This window comes from Sinohyriopsis cumingii, chromosome 14 (assembly GCF_028554795.1).
Source record: "Sinohyriopsis cumingii isolate HCF-2022 chromosome 14, ASM2855479v2, whole genome shotgun sequence".
Lineage (NCBI taxonomy): Eukaryota > Metazoa > Mollusca > Bivalvia > Unionida > Unionidae > Sinohyriopsis > Sinohyriopsis cumingii.
The window spans coordinates 85,053,554-85,071,342 of record NC_142974.1 but is presented as its reverse complement, the minus strand read 5'-3'; the positions used below and the strand labels follow the sequence as shown (position 1 = coordinate 85,071,342).

The 17,789-nt window shown below is 32.6% G+C and overlaps 1 long non-coding RNA gene and 1 pseudogene across 2 annotated transcripts; one reads left to right on the top strand and one right to left on the bottom strand.

Annotated features, from left to right (window-relative positions):
* The first annotated feature begins 266 nt into the window (after positions 1–266).
* On the top strand, positions 267–4,199 carry LOC149784280 (uncharacterized). Its single transcript, XR_016414125.1, has 5 exons — positions 267–507; positions 1,398–1,422; positions 1,960–2,132; positions 3,314–3,457; positions 4,109–4,199. It is a non-coding gene; the product is annotated as an uncharacterized LOC149784280 (long non-coding RNA).
* A 2,284-nt stretch (positions 4,200–6,483) lies between these two features.
* Positions 6,484–17,374, bottom strand: LOC149784279 (uncharacterized; annotated as a pseudogene). Its single transcript, XR_016413981.1, has 10 exons — positions 17,116–17,374; positions 16,613–16,721; positions 15,708–15,940; positions 13,997–14,128; positions 13,278–13,443; positions 12,614–12,767; positions 12,102–12,213; positions 11,566–11,649; positions 10,953–11,132; positions 6,484–6,591 (listed from the first exon to the last, which is right to left on the bottom strand). The product of XR_016413981.1 is annotated as an uncharacterized LOC149784279 (transcript).
* Positions 17,375–17,789: the final 415 nt, after the last annotated feature.

The window sequence follows — 17,789 nt, the reverse complement described above, 5'->3', positions numbered from 1 at the left end:
CACTGCCACCTCACCTCAGTCTGCGTGGGTTCGAGTCTCGGATTCGGCAAATGTGGGTATGTGAGAAGCTTGCCATTAGCTTCTCATGGGTCGGTGGTTCTTTCCGAGGGTTTTCCAGGGTTCTTCCTCCACCATTAATACTGGACGCCATGTATAGCCTATCGTGTGCTGAAAAATGGAGTTAAACCACACAACAACAACAACAACAAAAAATCAAGGATCATTATTCTCAAGGACAGATTATACAGGAAACAAACATGATGAAATAGAGTGCAGCAGGTCAGTGGAAGCTCTCATTATCTAGGATAAATTTTATAATGTTGATGACACAATGAATAGCATACAGTCTGGTTATTTATTATTTTCAGGACTGGATTGGAAACAAGCGGCAAAAACAGAAACACAGCATTCAGCAGCCTGCTGTCTCAAGCTCTGCTTCCAAGCCAGAACCAATACAGTCGAAAGGGCCTAGTCGATACAATATATTTTGCAAGGGAAAATCGCTTGGTATGCTAAATATGTTATTGGTCACAAACTTTTTTATTTCTCTGTGCAGCTTTGATAAAGCCGGTCCTGTACCACACTATTTCCAAAAATGGAAGCAAAAGGAAATTTATTTTCATTCCCTTTGAAAGTGTTGCTCTGTTTTTAACAGATTCTAACACAAGTATGTTTAGATCTTTATCCTACTCTGTATAAGACCATGTTATATCTGAATTCATATAATAACGGAGTGTGCTATAGTGGGGTAAAACTGTATATATTGACTTATGCTGACATCATTTGCTTAATTATTCTGCATAAACTTAGATTTTTTCTGATACCTTACCATGGGCCCACTTGGTAATGTTACATTGAATAATCCTGTCTGTCCATCAGTTCGCCCATATGCAGGTCATTTATGTACTTCTTGTAAACTTATTAGTACACTGGTGGTGAGATAGTGATCATCTTTTGGGGATGTTTCATTAAGATGTATGTATGTATGTATGTATGCATGTATGTATGTTACATCTTATGACACCTCAGCACAATAGTGGCTATACAGTGGCAACTAAAGGTACATTTAACATGATCTAAGAGTGAATTTGCACATACGTTTAGGAAGACAAACCATTCAAAATATGAACATTATTATCAAGAATATAAAATATAAACTGTAAAGATGTTAAATTCTGTCAAATGTATATGAAATAAAAATAAAGGTCATTAGTTGTGTGTTGAGAACACTCTTATTGCGCTATTGACAAATTTAGAAAGTAAATGAATTGTATTGTACAGAAATTACTGCAAATGCGTCTGTGTTGAATGGCTTCATTTTGCAAATATTATATAATGAAGGAGTATCATAAATCTATTACTCTTGTTATATTACTAATTTTATTTTTTATTTTCAGTATGTACTTTTAAGATGTCAGAGAGGTAAAATAACTTCGATTTAGTGATATATACACTCTGGTAATGGTGTTAATGGCTGTTTGTTTTGTACGAATGTAATTTAAAACTCTTTTTTCTGATCACTTTGCTTTTTGTCTTGTTTTTGATGCTGCGACATAGTGAATGTGTGGAAAGTACTGCTTTACCTGTTTCTTCTGGCATGGTCTGTTATTAATTTATTATTCAGGTATTATTGCTTATATTTTTTTCTAGCCTTGTGTATGCACATGTATAACCAGACTCATTAATCTCTTTGCAGTATACTCTGAGCAGTTCTTTTTTTAAAATGCACCTTTAAATTATATTCACGTATATGTGTAAATGTATGCTAATGGTGTTGAAAAATAATGATAGTGTTATTCTTAATACATAGTAATACCTACATGGTAAAGTGAATTTTGTTTATTATTATTGTAAACATCAATTTATATGCCTATATCACTTTTGAATTATTTTTTGTGGGTAGTTTTGTTTATGAAAGTATCGGAATTCTTTTATATTATTATCTATATTTGTTTAAAGAGCCATCATCCTCAGGAACTACTTTTGTTCAGTGGGCAAATGAATGGAAGCATCTGCCTGCTTCAGAAAAGGCCCAATATCAGCAAACTGCTGAGGAACAGAGGCAAAATTCGTCAACATCTGTGGGCACCCCAAAATTCATAAGGCACCACCTAAAACTGATTAGTCAGTCGGTAAGTCATGTTTCTTGATTCAGTATGAAGCTATGTCTGTTCAGTTAGCATGAAGTCATATATGAGGTCATCTTTCAGATCCTGTGAATACTTCAACCTGGAGGAAGAGAACCTGCATCTAACAAACATTGATTTATAAAATGTACTACTGTAGTGTTTCAGATAACAATGTAAATATTATAGATTCCTTCATTTCTATTTTTAATAAAATGCAGTTTTAACAAGCTAATTTCACTGATGATTAGGCTTGAGGTTCATTTAGAACTGATTTGTTTAAATACTTTTTACTCATTGGTTTTCATTTTTATTTTGATGCTGAGGTTGTCATTATTTTGTAAATCTTTGTTTGCCATTTAGCTGGCAGAGTTTGCTTGCTAATACATTCTCTCCCATTTTTTCGGCCTCTCCATTTCTTTCTTACTTTTACTTGTCTGTGATTTCTTTCTTTCTTTTACTTCTTTGTGCTTTTACTTTGGTTTTTAGCTCTACTGGTCAGATCAGAGACTAAAAGAGCTTAGATGGCTGGTCATATCAACATTGTGCTTTCACCAAAAGACTTCGTATAATGTCTTATTGGTCCGAAATTTAAATGGTGCTGTTATCGAGTCCAATATTTCTACAATGATATCTTGTCATTCCTACTTTTAAATAGAAAGTAATTTGAACATGGAGGGTTTTCATATTAACGATTGGTAATGTGTTAGGTTGGTACTAATGATAACGATGCAAACTAGTTCTCAATCTGTCCACCATGGAGGCCATATGGATGGCTATATCAATATGGGGATTTCACCAAAAGACCTCTTTTGCTAACTAGATATTCCTGAAAATGCAGATCTTGCCAATGGTATATCCTATATGGCTGGCATGATGGCTGTCTTGAAAATCGTGTTGTCCTCATTCCCCTTTAATTACTGGTAATGTTGAAATGGGGGCTTTTCACCAGAAGACTTTCAATGATGTCTGCTTGGTCTAAATGGAAATGATGTCAATCTGAAATCCAAAGTGTTCACAGCAGCTAATTTGATAATCTTCTTAGCACTGAATAACAGTAACACCAGAGATAGTTTCAAGACTTCACAGTTTATAGAAAGAAATAGTTTTATCTTGAATTCCTGAAAATTCTATTTGCCCAGTAAAGCATCATTTTTTTGAGGGACTTTGTTATCATGTATTTTCAGTGTGAAGCTCTTAATGACATGGGTGGAAATATTGGTGGTCTGTTTACTGACTGTACTAGACGTGTTGGTGTATTCGGTAACACAAGGGCCTACCAGTTTTTTCAGACTGTTGAATGGAAAATCAGTTTGTAACCAGCATGATGGGTTTGTATAACTAATCACTTTTATATCATTTTATGACAATTTTTCAGTGGCAGAAAATAATTGTTTCTAGGCCAAGTTTTACATTACATTGTTAGCTTTTAGGCAGGTTAATAGTGTCACGATCATTTAGCCAAAATTGCATTACATGTAATAAATTTGTCAATTAGTTTAAATATATCAATACATAGCTGCTTTATTTACTGGCTTGCTTATTTGCATTTGTTATGTTCAAAATGGTGTCCACTACCTTTAGACTAGGTCCAGCTATTGTTTGAAATGCTACTAGTTCAAAATGGAAAGTGACAATCTTTTTATGAAAGCTTTTTTATACATGTAATTGCCAGAAAATAAACATAGATTACACTGCTTTACACATTCACACGTGAACAAAATTAATTAAGAATAGTAAAGAAACAAATCAACATATTCAACATGAATTTGGCTAGCATATTTTGTATTTATATGTAACTGAGTTTTTCTGCCAATTACAGTATTGTACAAAATTATTTTACACACTGGATTTAAGATCCATGTCCATTCATTGTTGATGGCATTTTGTTTGCCAAATCATGTGAAGGCTTTTAAAATCTTGAATGACATGAATATTTATTGTCTGAATATGCAATTGAGGCTTCAGTTTAATTTTTTAAGATTCACAGACAACTTTATCACCAGCGGTTGATGAAGTCAAGAAAAAATATGTGTCACAAGTACGACAGATCTTTAATGACTGCTGGGGTAATATTTGTTACAAATTTCATTTTCGTCATCACTTACATTTATTTAGATAAAGAGAAAGAAATATGAATGCCTTGTATAGTAACAGTCATCATTTGTATGGCAGGGAAAATTTATGTTTACTGAACTGTCAGTTAACCATGATAGCATTTTCCCCATCTTCAGTAATATGTATCCTTGTATCCTCCATATTTGCAATTGAAAAACCCATTCAGTTTATCTTCATGAATTGTTCAACTGCCAAATGTCATATCATGTTTCAATTTTCTAATAAGTTTGATGCATGGTAAATGAATGTTTATCTTACATTCACAAAATGTTTGTTATCAAGGTGTGACTGATGAATGTTAAATCCATTACCCACATAAAGATGAAGTCTTCAAGTGAAAACCTTTTATTATAGGTAATAAATATTTATTAAATGCAATTATAAGTTTCAATATCTGAAATTTCATTGTAAAACTTCATGTTTTACATACAATTACTATGAAAAAATGTCTGTCATTAAGTGACAATAACTTTTTCAGCCAAGGCAACAGGAAAGGATAAAGTGCCGTAAAAGACAATAAAAGATAACTTGTACCAGGTAGAGATTAAGAACTTGCCTAATGGTGTTAAATTTAGGTAAGTGTTATTTCTTCCTTTCTCTGTAGACTTTATATTCATTATGAGTAATATATTACTTTGCTGATATCATTTATCAAATTCTGTTGCCATGTATTAGGTGCTGCATTAGGTTCATATGATGATGCTGATGTGATGTATCAAGTTATATTAGGTACTTTATGATGATGATACTATGTATCAAGTTTTTACCATCTTTTGAGTTTTTTAAAAAGCTAATGCGACATTGGATAAAACAAATGCATATAGGAAAAGCACAGAATATACTCATTCCACCAATGGGTACAACAGCAACATTGGTTAATGGTTTCATTCAAGTTTATGCATATGGTAAAAGTCCCAGATCCAGGGATGGCTGGCTGTTATACTTGGAATGTAGTATAAAGAAGGAGTTCATTTCGTAATGTATGCACCCTTACTTGCACTCTTACAGTGACCCTCAAGCAGAGAGGTCATCTCTGTATCAAGTTGGGTAGCAAATATATAATTCCTTTGAATTTCTTATTAGTTTGATTTTTTCATGCATGTAATGGGATAAAAGGACATGGCATCACAATCCATGCTTTATTTTAGGATAAAAAGTTACAGAATAACGATTATTTGTTAAACAATTGCAAAAACATTTGGGAAGGGAAAAAGCAGGAATAAACACATAATCCTTCAAAAGAACTATGTTACCTTAAGAAATACAAAATCTTTGTAAAAATATTATTTTATTGTATGAATGACTAGTAAACCCTTCATATTACAGAATCTGAAAATCAAAAGAGAGCCACTCAGCTTTTGATTAAGTATTGTACATTATTCACCAGCCTTGAATGCAAGACATCCTGCAAAATTCTTGTTCATTGAAGTAATTGTATGATCATGAATTGTTTTTTAACTCTCCAAGATTGTGTCTCAGTTGTATTTTTTTTTTGTGTGCCAGGGACCCAAGCTGTATGGGCCTTCCAGCTCTAAAAGAAATAATTAATGCAAGAGACAGTTTGGAATTTTCCGTCACAAGGTAATTGGCCATTGAAACTACTCAAAAATGATCAAAGTCAGAGAGTTGCAATCTAAAGAAACAATTTAAGGTTACATGTGGACAGTACATCATAAATTTGTAATTCACTCTGCAGTGGGACAAACTGAGAATCAAGAGTAAATCTCTGCCAAACAGAGAAGCATAGTGTTTGTTGTTTTGGATTATAAGCTGTCTGTACAATGAAGATTTTATGACCATACAGTTTAAATACATATATATGTAGATTCACCAGTGTTTCTTTTACATGTACAATCATTTTAGATTGTGTTTATGTTTGTTTTTTTTATTTTAAAAGTTTTTACTTTAGCTTACAAAAAGTCTGTTAGGGTTAGTTATTCACTTCTTTATAATTTCTTTTTTAAAGGACAAGTAAAGTAGTCACAAGAACATCATCAAATGAGCCTTGCCATCTGAATCAAGGTAATTTATATTATGACGTATTTTTTGGTGTGTTCACAGCATGAAAAAGCTGATCTGTGAATATATATATATGCCTTAGATTATTGTGCATATTTTATATTAGAATTCATACACTTAACCAGGTAAAGCAGTAATTTATGTACCTAATATCATGATAATGGTAGATTGCTTTCTCAGTGATGATCAGTTCTAACGTCCATCTGATTACATTTATGTTTTACTTGTACATGCATTTGAAGCTCTTTCTTGACATATCCAACACAGTTGCAGGGATTTTTTTATGTTTGTATTCATATAAAGATTTACTGACCAGATTTTGAAGCAACTTAAAGCTGTAAATTAAACGTGTACAGCATGTTCATATGCATAACAAAGTAATATGTAATTTAGGCCCTTGCATTTCTGTATCCATTTTGGCATACTTTTAAATTAAGCATTATTTGGTGAAAACCATTTTGTAATAGTTTTCTCAGAAACTAATTTAGTTATGCATTTAGATTTTAGTAGCCCTCTTTATATTGATAGCCAACGTAATCATATTTGTAAGCTTTTTTACATGAATTCTGAACCGTTGGGGGGGGGGTGTATTTTGATCTTGGAATTACGCCATCTGTATATATGTTACACAATCCTTGTGTGACAGAATTTACCTGGTGGTAGTGGAATGCTGATGACAAAATAGTAAAAGAAGCATCGCTTAGTTGCATCAGGAAACTTAACAAATTTTGTTTTCTTGCAGATCAGGTTGAAATTCCAAATGCAATTCAAGATTCATTGGAAGATGAGGGAAACCAAACTGCCTTTGTTCCCAATCTAGGTACTTTCTTAAGAATGGTCATTTCATTTTTACCTTCCCATTGCATTTTATTTTCTACTGGCCATTCATCTATAATTCGTTAGCTGGGTAGCTCTCAGCCAAACTGAGATTAGTAGGCATGTTTCTATGCATATGTAGATGATGAGTTTATCATTGCATTGGAATGACTCTGCCTTCTTTCTTTTGGACTTGCATGCAATACATTTTGGCTGCCTTTTGTAAATAAAAAGTCTTGTTACTCATGTAGTATGCTTAATAGCAGTTCTTTTAACAAGTTATTTCCTTGCACATTTTCTTTTTTAAAAAGCAGTATCACTTAATAACAAAAGAAAACTTAATGAAATTTGTTTTACTTCAGATCATAATGGTGTTCCAAATGTAATACAAGAGTCACTGGAAGATAAGGGAAAGCAAAAGGCCTTTGTTCCCAATCCAGGTACTTTCCTGACAAAGGTCTCATTCCATTTTTATGCTCCCATTGCACTGTATCATGGTATCTGCTACTGGCCAATCATCCATCACTTGTTTGCTGGGTAGCTCTTGGCCAAATTGAAATTAATATGCATGTTTATATGCATATGTAGACGACTTAATGAGTTTATCATTGTATTATAATGACTCTTTCTTTGGATTAACATGCAATACATTTTAGCTGCATTCTTTTTATAAACAGCCCAGTCGTTTAATAATTGTTATTCCAATAGGTTCTTTATTGGCACAAACATTTTTTTAAAGTCTCAGTCTGTCTGACATTCTTGAGATTGCTTTTTTAAATAATAACAGTAATGATTTCAATTCAGAATTATTGATAAATGTATGCATGTCCCTGATGCATTATGTATATTCATTTTTTAGGATAATCATTCAACCACATCATCACAATAGGACTTGATATTCATGCTCCAAATTTTTTGTTATACCCAGCACAAAAATTTGGTGTCAAAGAATTAAAAACAACATTATAACAGGTTTCTCTTAAGCCAGAAACAACATCAGATGTGTGTGTATGTGTGATTTAGATTTTTAACGTTGCTTTAATAATCTGAGTCATATCTCTATGATGTCTGCAGTGTGACAGTTTTTGCGATCCAGCACTGGGGCATCATGCTGCAGACATGTGGCATCATTTCCCACTAAGTCACATTATCTCAACACCAGGCCAACCAGTCCTAACACTACCCTCTTAGTTCTCCGCACCAAGCAAGGCAGCTGCAAGGAACAATTTTTATAAGTCTTTTGGTAGGACTCAGCTGGTGTTCAAACCCATGACATCCTTCATCCAAGACAGACGCTCTAACCACTGGGCCATCGGAGCAGTCCAACATCAAGTCAAGTTAAAAACAAAATATCAATAACAAAGTTAAAATCCAATTTAATGGGAACCATATGTGTATTATATAATGGCCAGCATTATCATGAGGTCATTTTATTTTATTTTATCAAGGAGGGTAAAATGTCTGTTTCGATCACCGTCTGGAATGGAAATAACTTTTGGGCAAGCAAGAAAACTTTCTTTATCTGTTTTTCACTTTTCAGTGTGAGATGGAGAAATAAAACCATCACTGTGTCTGTCCAAAAACAATTTCATTTCCAGAGCAAAACTCTTAAACCATTCTAGGTACAGTATTTCAGACAGACTTGGTACACTTATCAACCAAGCTGTGTACACTTCCTATTGATACTGCATTCATTATATTTTGTTACCATGGAAATAAAGTGTAACATAAGTAGTATATAACTTGTTAGTATACATATTGAGTGATGATACAGCGTGCTTTCAGTTGGATTCTTAAAATAAATTGGGAAAGTGCAATATGTCATCTTTAGATTACTCTTTATTGCTATTATGCCACCTTATGCAGGTGAAATCAAGTATTAATACAGGGACCCCTATATTGTCTTCACTATTGTAAATTTTGAATACATTTGCACCATTGTTTGTAAAAATAACAAAATGTTTTCTTTATTCTTACACTAGAGAAATCAAATCATGATTTTCTATAAGTTTCAACAATTTTTATAACAAAAATAAAGCAGTTCATTGTTTTACTGTCTGATAATTGTTTTGTACTTGTTTCAGTTTTAAAATTTATTTACAGTTGAAGCTGAGCTTTTGATGGACCTCACTGATTCAGAGGATACAAGTTCAGTGTTAGAGGTTATGGAACCCTCAACATGTAAGAATTGCTTTAGGAGTGTATATTAACATCTTGTAATAAGTTTACACGATTTTTAGCTCTTTAGGTCATATATTACTGATAAATGCTTATGCAATAACCTGTTATCTGTCCAGCCATTAGTGCTAATTTGTTATTGCTTCATCTTCTAACAAACTGGAAGGGTTGCTGAAACTGTACACTTATTTGTCGCAAGGTCTAGTTTGCCCTTCAGACATACATGTAATATGGCTGCCATGGTGACAACCTTGAGAATCTTATTGATATGCCTTCTCAACAGCATGAACAGTTTTCTGGAAAATGCATTCTTCTCCAACCAGTTTATTAATTTATTTTAATCATTTTGATCTTATTGAAAATATTATCAGTGCTGGACAAATAATTTATTACAGTGTTAGAAGTGGACCTCAAAAACCTTGAAAAACCTAAATTTTCATTTGACCTTAGAAACCTAACAAAATCACAAAGAAACTGGCGGAAACCTAAATAGATAACAAAACTAAAATGTTTTTTTAAACCTGAAAAATACTTTTGAAACTTTGAAGAAAAAGCTTAATAATAACCTAAAATTTTAAAATTCGATTTCACTTCTAACCCTGTTATTATTATATTTGTTAAGTTATTGAAAATTGCATTCAACTTGTGGAAGTTATGGTTTTCATTTGTTAGTAATATTGTGTGCTATTTTTGCTATGAAACTACACCTACTCATTCAAAAATACCCATTGGTCTTAAACTTCTAAATTGTATTCCTCTGACATCCAGTACAGCTGCCATGGTGGCCATCTTGAAAATCTTTTCACCTTCCCAGCTACTGTTATTTGTGATATTAAAGGCAGTTAAAACATATTCCTTGCATCCAGTAACCCATCGGATATTTGGAAAATGAATTGCCCTCTTGTTATTACATATTTTTTTTTAATTTAACCCTGATATCTTCTTGTAAATATTTCCAGTGATTGACAAATTATTTTTTATTATAAATGACATTTTATTGAAAATTGAATCATAATTTTGTAAGCTATTAAGATTTGCATATGTTGTATGTTAATATTGTGTGCATTTCTTGTGATCAGTGAAATTATGTTATTCATTTGTTAGTTCATGATTTTATCAGGTCGGCATCATTTTAACAAATGCCAGCAAAGTTGTTACAGGCTAACATGCATGGAAGTTCTACTGAAAATAATATATCAAAAGACAAAAACAAGCACAAGTTGAAAATCTTAATTAAAAAAAAAGTAGACTGATGGTTCAAAATATACATAAAGAAAGAATTAATGATTAAAAAAACCGGAAATATTTCCCAGAGTTTCTTGAAGCATTCTGTTGGTGTTGACTTTCAGAGCTTCTGCTTTCTGCAACCTCTATGCAAAGGTTTTGCCTGAAAATCAGTAAGATGATAATTACTGTGTGTGTTTGTGTATATAATTTCTGTAATTAATGTGAAATCTGTATTTTTATCTAGATGTACTATATTAATTTTCAACCAGTCAAATCTATTCACACCAGGATTTGCATGTTAGAACAGGTCTTAATGTATGTATACATTAATACAACAAAAAGATGGCAAGGAATTTTAAATATAATTAACATTATGTTTGATAAAACCTAATCTGTTAATGGCACAATTAGATGGTAATGACATATTTTCTTACTTTCAAAAACTGCATATGCAGAGACTAAATGTACCTCGTTTTTTTTAATTTTATCTCCATAATGCATAAGGCCATCAACAAGCAGATCAACACCATTTTCTGGAGTCATCTCCTTGGAAATGCTTTTAAATTTCCCTTAGTATGCCCAGAGGCGCTCCAAGCACTCCCCATCAGTCAGTCCTAATCCAGGTGTTCGCCTTGGGTTGTACAAAACCTACAAAAATGGGGAAAATGTACATGACAAAACTGAATTTAAAAAAAAAATCTGAAACATTAATACACAAGGTTTTGTATTCGCTTTACATGGTAATGTTCTTTCAAAAGAATTTGTTAATAAAGTGAATGCAGATTCTTGAGAACTGCAGTAATTACAAATGCCATTTAATTAAAACTGATCTTAAATAAAGTTTTTCGTGATCTTTAAAATACAGTTATCTGAAACAAACTGCAACATTTTTAAAAATGCCAGTAGCAAGAAGATTTCTTTTGTCATTACAACTTTGGTGCATACACCGTCTACATATCATATAAAATTTTCATTAAAAAAGACAGGCATTTGATATTGGAGCAATCAACAATTAAAAACATTTCAAAAGGCATATGAAGATATATTTCATTATGTTTTTACTGGTAAAAGGAAAACAAACCTGGCAAGCCATTTTGTGTCCATAGCAATGAAATATTGGGATAACTAATTTCACTGCATCCAACAGATCAGTACGTTCTTTTTTCTAAAAGTAAACAATGAAATTAAATTACAAAAAATGTTACAATATCGCAATGATAGCCATGCTAAAAGAATGCACCTGAAGAACAAAATCGCAAGCTGAAAATGATTAGAAACAACACTATCATAGAAATTATTGAACACATAAATAACAGTGACGCCAAAAACAAAATGACAACACTTTCACAAAGTGGTAATGAAGTGTCAGCTATGCTTCACACCTCAATCTCTTGATAGATTATCTGACATCAAATACCCAATCTAAAATTAATTATAAACAAGAAGTGTTTTTAATTAATACATCAAAATGATTAAAGGAAGATGTGTATTGTACAACAATCAGGAAATGAGAGAGAATCAAAACAGCAAAATTGCTGAATTACTGCATGAAATACGACATGGCCACATACACAACCAGGTCAGGAGAAATTCACCCACATAATAGACAGGGCAGACATGTACCTTCAGGTGGGTTTCCAGGAGACAAGCTATATCATACAATATGTGCATTTGACTGTCCTTGTTTTCTGCAATTAATTTTTCAAGCAGGTACGCTGAATAACCAATTCTGTAATAAAATTGAAATTCAAACATACAAGATCATATTAAGAAAAAAAATCTATTGTATAAGTATACCAAACTTTAGTTGCAAAAGGACTGTTTGCCAGTAGCAATAAGTTACTATTAATGAATCTCAATGCTGTTCAAAACAAATAAATCATTACAATATTGTAATCGACCAATTATGAATAAACGTAAAATTGATTGAAATAACTGAGCCATAAAGATATTTCATTCAACTGTGTAAAAAATCTTTAATTCAGTTACATTCCTTGAGGAGAGAAACTTTATTAACTCATTAACCAATTTTCAAAAAAGGGAAAATAAAACTTTGCACGACAAATATTTACCCAAATGATATTGTGGATATTAAATTATTAAGACTTTTGATTAAAAAAATTGCATACCTTTCACCATGTTTCAGGTTGAGAAAATAGTGTGGGAATTCATGACGACAGGCAAAACCAAACAGAGCAGTTTCATCAAGTTTCTTGTTCTTTGCTTTGGATCTTAGGGCACTGCCAGCTTGAAACTCACATTCCTGAAATAAACAAACTGAAACTTGCAAAATAAAATAACTACATCAAGAGTCCAGAAGGTGAGGCAAAATTTAATAGTAAGTATGCAGTGACTTAATAAACTTCGATCAGAATCCTTCATCTTTATGCAAAACAGCTAGATGATAAATTATTAAATGCTAATGCACGAGAATAGAAGTTGTTATAAGACTCATGATCTACAAGATTTTCACTCAAGCATTAGCTGCATGTAAACTATCATTCTGTCTCCAAAACTGCATATATATGACCTTCTAAACTATTAGGTGGAAATTAAGCATACATGGTACTTATTATGGTAACCATCTGTAGTGGATGGGGATGTGGTAATAAATTAATGTATCTGTCATCTGATGCACTAGGCAGGCAAGAGTAAACAAAAAGCATCTAAAAAGATAATAGCTTCACAAAAATATGAGTAAATTAATGAAACTGTCTTGAATTGAGGAAAATAGTACATAAAGTATAGAATCAAGTAGTTAAAACTCTTCTTACATTGTGAACTGCCTTTTACCTGCATATTCTTTGTCTTTTCTGTGGAGTAGCCCCATGAATTTATCAACTTCATCCTGATCAAGAAAGAAATGACCATCATGTCTAGGCTTTGATGCCTCAGCTCCGGATGAAATCTTTCTGACCAACTGGAAATCTGCATCAAAAGAAATAATCTTGTGTGGGTTCTGAAAATGAAATTGAAAATGAGTTATAAGAAATGTTGTGGTACATCTGTCTGGTCAAAATTATGTTACAAAAAGCCTATCATTGTTGACTTATTTAAAAATCCAATTCCTTATACCCATCAATATATGAACAAATAAATCAATATCATACAACAGTTAACTTTCAATGTCAGAGCTGACATGCAATGAAGACTTCTATCAGACTGTACAATGAACAACATCAAATAACAAGTGCCAGATGGAAATGTGCATGCTTAATATTTTGCATAAATTTAGATTTATATATCAACTAGGAAACTGTATTTTTTATGCATAAAAGAGCTGTTTGCATATCTTACTGTATCCAAAGGAAATTTATATACCTGTCAGATGATATATACAAACATAATGAGAAACTGCAGTCTACAATACTAGGAATAATGTTATATATATATATATATATATATATATATATATATATATATATATATATATATATATATATATATATATATATATATATATATATATATATATATACATTCATCCATTGGCTTCTTAAAGCAGTTGTTACCTCAAAGCATGCTGGGCACTTGGTTCCAGAATCAATTTCTTCACAAAGATGTATAGGGTGACTGATCATGTACCTAAAATTTCGATACTGCACCAGGCATTCATTCATTAAAATTTTATAAACGTCTTTAAACTGGAAAATAAACAACAAAAAAACAAGAATATAAATAACAAGTTTGATTCATTTTAAACTTTATATTTTTATATAATAAATATTACTGATAACTCATAGCACATAAGTAAACTGACATTTCCTGTAGAGATGGAATTTTTTGGTCCTAACACTTCCCTCCCAAAATTTCAACAGGATTTAATAAATGAAAGCATCTAAATATATTTCTTGGTTTAATGTGTCAACTGCACATGAAACTGAATCTTGTAAACACAAAACTTCATATAAAAGCTTGTTTCAACTGTTTGATAAAAGATAAGGCGATGTGGCCAACAGAGATAGCTAAAATATACATACTGGATCCTTTGCCAAATAGCTACTAACTTTCAGAATTTTGTTTATCATGGATACAGTTTTTTTCTTTGTCCATTTTAAAACAGGACATTGTGATTACCCTAAAAAATGGAATGGAATATGTGTCACACAGATGGTGCATCTTACTGCTATAACATAATCTATACCTAAATATTATGAAAATTGACATAACAATGCAAATCGAATTCCAATTTTTGTGACAGAACATTTTTTGTCTTTCCCACGGGGTGATTGCAAAACTCGAACCTTCTTTGAAATGATATTTACTTTGTGGAAAAGATCATAAAACATACTAAGTTTTGTGAAATGTCACCCAGCAGTTTTGAAGAGAAAAAAGTCTGTTGATAGGTAGATCAACAAAACAGACAGTAGTTATTGTTGTTGTGGGGTTTAACGCCATTTCTCAGCACCAGATAGGCTATACATGGCAGCCAGTATAACTGGTGGAGGAAGAAACGGAAAAAAACCCAAAGAGCCATCGACCGATGGGAAGCTACTGGCAAGCTTTCTCACATACCCACATTTGCTGAGCCACTGACTCAAACCCACGCAGACAGGGGTGAGATTGCAGTGATCTGTAATGGAGAGTGAATTAGACCATTTGGCCACCTGGGGCCCCAAAAACGGACAGGCAAAGGGTATTAGTATCATTGTAAAGCATGTGGATTAGAAAACAACATTTACAAATATGCAACAAAATCAAAATTATCAGAAATATTTATTTTAGAAACAGGATGCAGGTCTTCAGTTATTTCTATTTTAAACAGACTCACCTGATCAAATCACATTATGTGAAACTGAACCAATGAGCAGAATACAACAGCTTTGGAAATGTAGAACACCAAATTATATATCCATACACTATGTGTAAATGCTTTCACAGGATAATGTGACCAAGTCTGTCAAATATTCAAAAACCCCAGTGTGCTAATTATGGCAAAAAGCATGGGTTATAAAATCTGGGTAAACTGGAAACTTGTAAGAATATTCTGTAAAATCTAAATGTTATGTCGATGTACAGTTGCTACATGCCACAAATTGAAAACCACAAAAAAAAACTAATTTTCGCTGGAAACAACAGAACTCATTACAAAAACATGAATTTACAAACCACTAAAGTAATAATTCTTCATTATATATATAAATATTTAACAACTGTTTTCAAGAAAGAATATAAACACAAAAATGGAATAATTATGAAAAAGACAAGAACTGAATGCATTACTTCTGAATCAACCAATCCTTTATGATGCTTGGACAATTTGGCCTTTAAAGCTTCACAGAAACCTTTGGTAGACACATGACATTCCAGCAACAGCGCTGTCATCCACTCAAGAAGTCCTATGTGGAAACCTAAAATGGGATTCTTAGGTGAGGAAGGCCAGAGATAACTACGGATCATTGTAACTGCCGCAGACTCGCACCCACATAATTCAATGATACGCTTGTGCTGTCTGCCTGTTAAAAGAAAAATGCTTATTGGAAAAATGAAGGTGTAGCAAAAGAACATTACCTGAAAGCAGCAAAGTCATTATCAGTGGCTGATTAGTATCATTAGTGCAGACTTAAGAAGCCTAATAATGAGAAAGGTTTCCTCTTAAATTTTTTAACATGGCTGACCAGTTTGCAGGAAGAATTGAATTTTGTTTCCACATGTAGTAGTGATGTACATATCAGATACAAATTTCTTATCATAAGTACCAATCTGAAATGTAACCATTCCAGGATGGTTTTCTTCCTCAAATTTGGTCAAACAAGTTAGGTGATTTATCAGAAGCGGTTTGTTGTTGTTGTTGTTGTTGTTCTTGTAGTGTTTAATGCCAGTTTTCAGCACACGATAGGCTATACATGGAGGCCAGTATTAATGGTGGAGGAAGAACCCAGGAAAACCCCGGAAAGAACCACCGACCAACGAGAAGCTACTGGCAAGCTTTCTCACATACCGACATTGGCTGTATCCGAGACTTGAACACACGCAGGCAGAGGTGAGATGACAGTGATCCGTAACGGAGAGTGCTTTAGACCACTCGGCCACTTGGGCCCCCAGAAGTAGTTTGTAAATTTCTGTTTAGAAATTATAATGGACCATTTTTAATTAGTATATAATAAAGAGGATAAATGTATACCAACCATGTTCATCCATTACTACAATCTGCTGACAATAGATGGTTTGACATTCATGGTTATCTGGCCTTCTCCACACTGGTGTATCTGTGTCCACACAAACAAATGTACCATTCTGAAAAACAAGAAAATGCTGGTTACTTCTCATTTGAAAAATATATATTCCCTCCTGTGGCATAATCTCTATACAATAAAAAAATCTTTTGTAAATAAAATTAATACTATTAATATAACTAGTGAAGAAAAATAATATAAAAGAAAATAAAAAGAATGAAAAAATCACATTAATATATAAATGTTGCACCATGTTATACTCCCTGGGTGAAAATCTGTTTTCATAAACTGACTAGATCATCTGAGGATTAACAAGGTAATTAATAAAAAGATAACCTGGACTGTATATCAACATCTTGAAGATGTAAAATATACAGACAACAATTTCAATTCATACGAAACAATACAAATTGATGCTAACAAAACTTGCACTTAACAAATTAATAACAGCTTACTTTAAACACTTCAAACACGTGCAAATGTGGCAGACTATGACAAATGTTAAGGCATTCTCTGCAGTACACGGCTGATGTGCCACAGTCCATGCAACGAAAAATCTGATCGGGACTTTGCGTACAACAAATGCACTGACTGTGAGGTGTTGTAAACAACACTGCTGTGCCAACTTCAACCAATTCATCAGTAAGAGCTGCCCATTTTTCTGGTCTTTTTTTTTCTTCTTCTCTCGGTAGGTGACTGTTGTTTCATCTAAGGCATCTGCAAGATTTGTAAGCACTTTATTTGTTGTTGATTAATTTGAGAAAAATAACACAGATTATACATCATATGATACATATATTGCAGTCACATGTAAAATCAATGTAAATAAGCGCATACATGTATGAGACAGAAAAAATGCTAGAAATAAATTTGCTTTTGTAGTATATTTAGGCTGTAACCACTGTAATTTTATTCTTCTGTAATTATGCCTATTTTGGCTGTTCTAATTTTATTGCTTTTCTGGAAGTATTTGCCAATTAAAGACATTTGTCAGATATGCATTTATTATGTACTGAATGACTGAGATGTCAATTAAAGAAAGACACGGTAAATATCAGGAAACATTCTATCAAATCTTATAGGAAGGTATTTTTGTAAATAAGAACATGTTCTTTTGCAAGGACTCTGC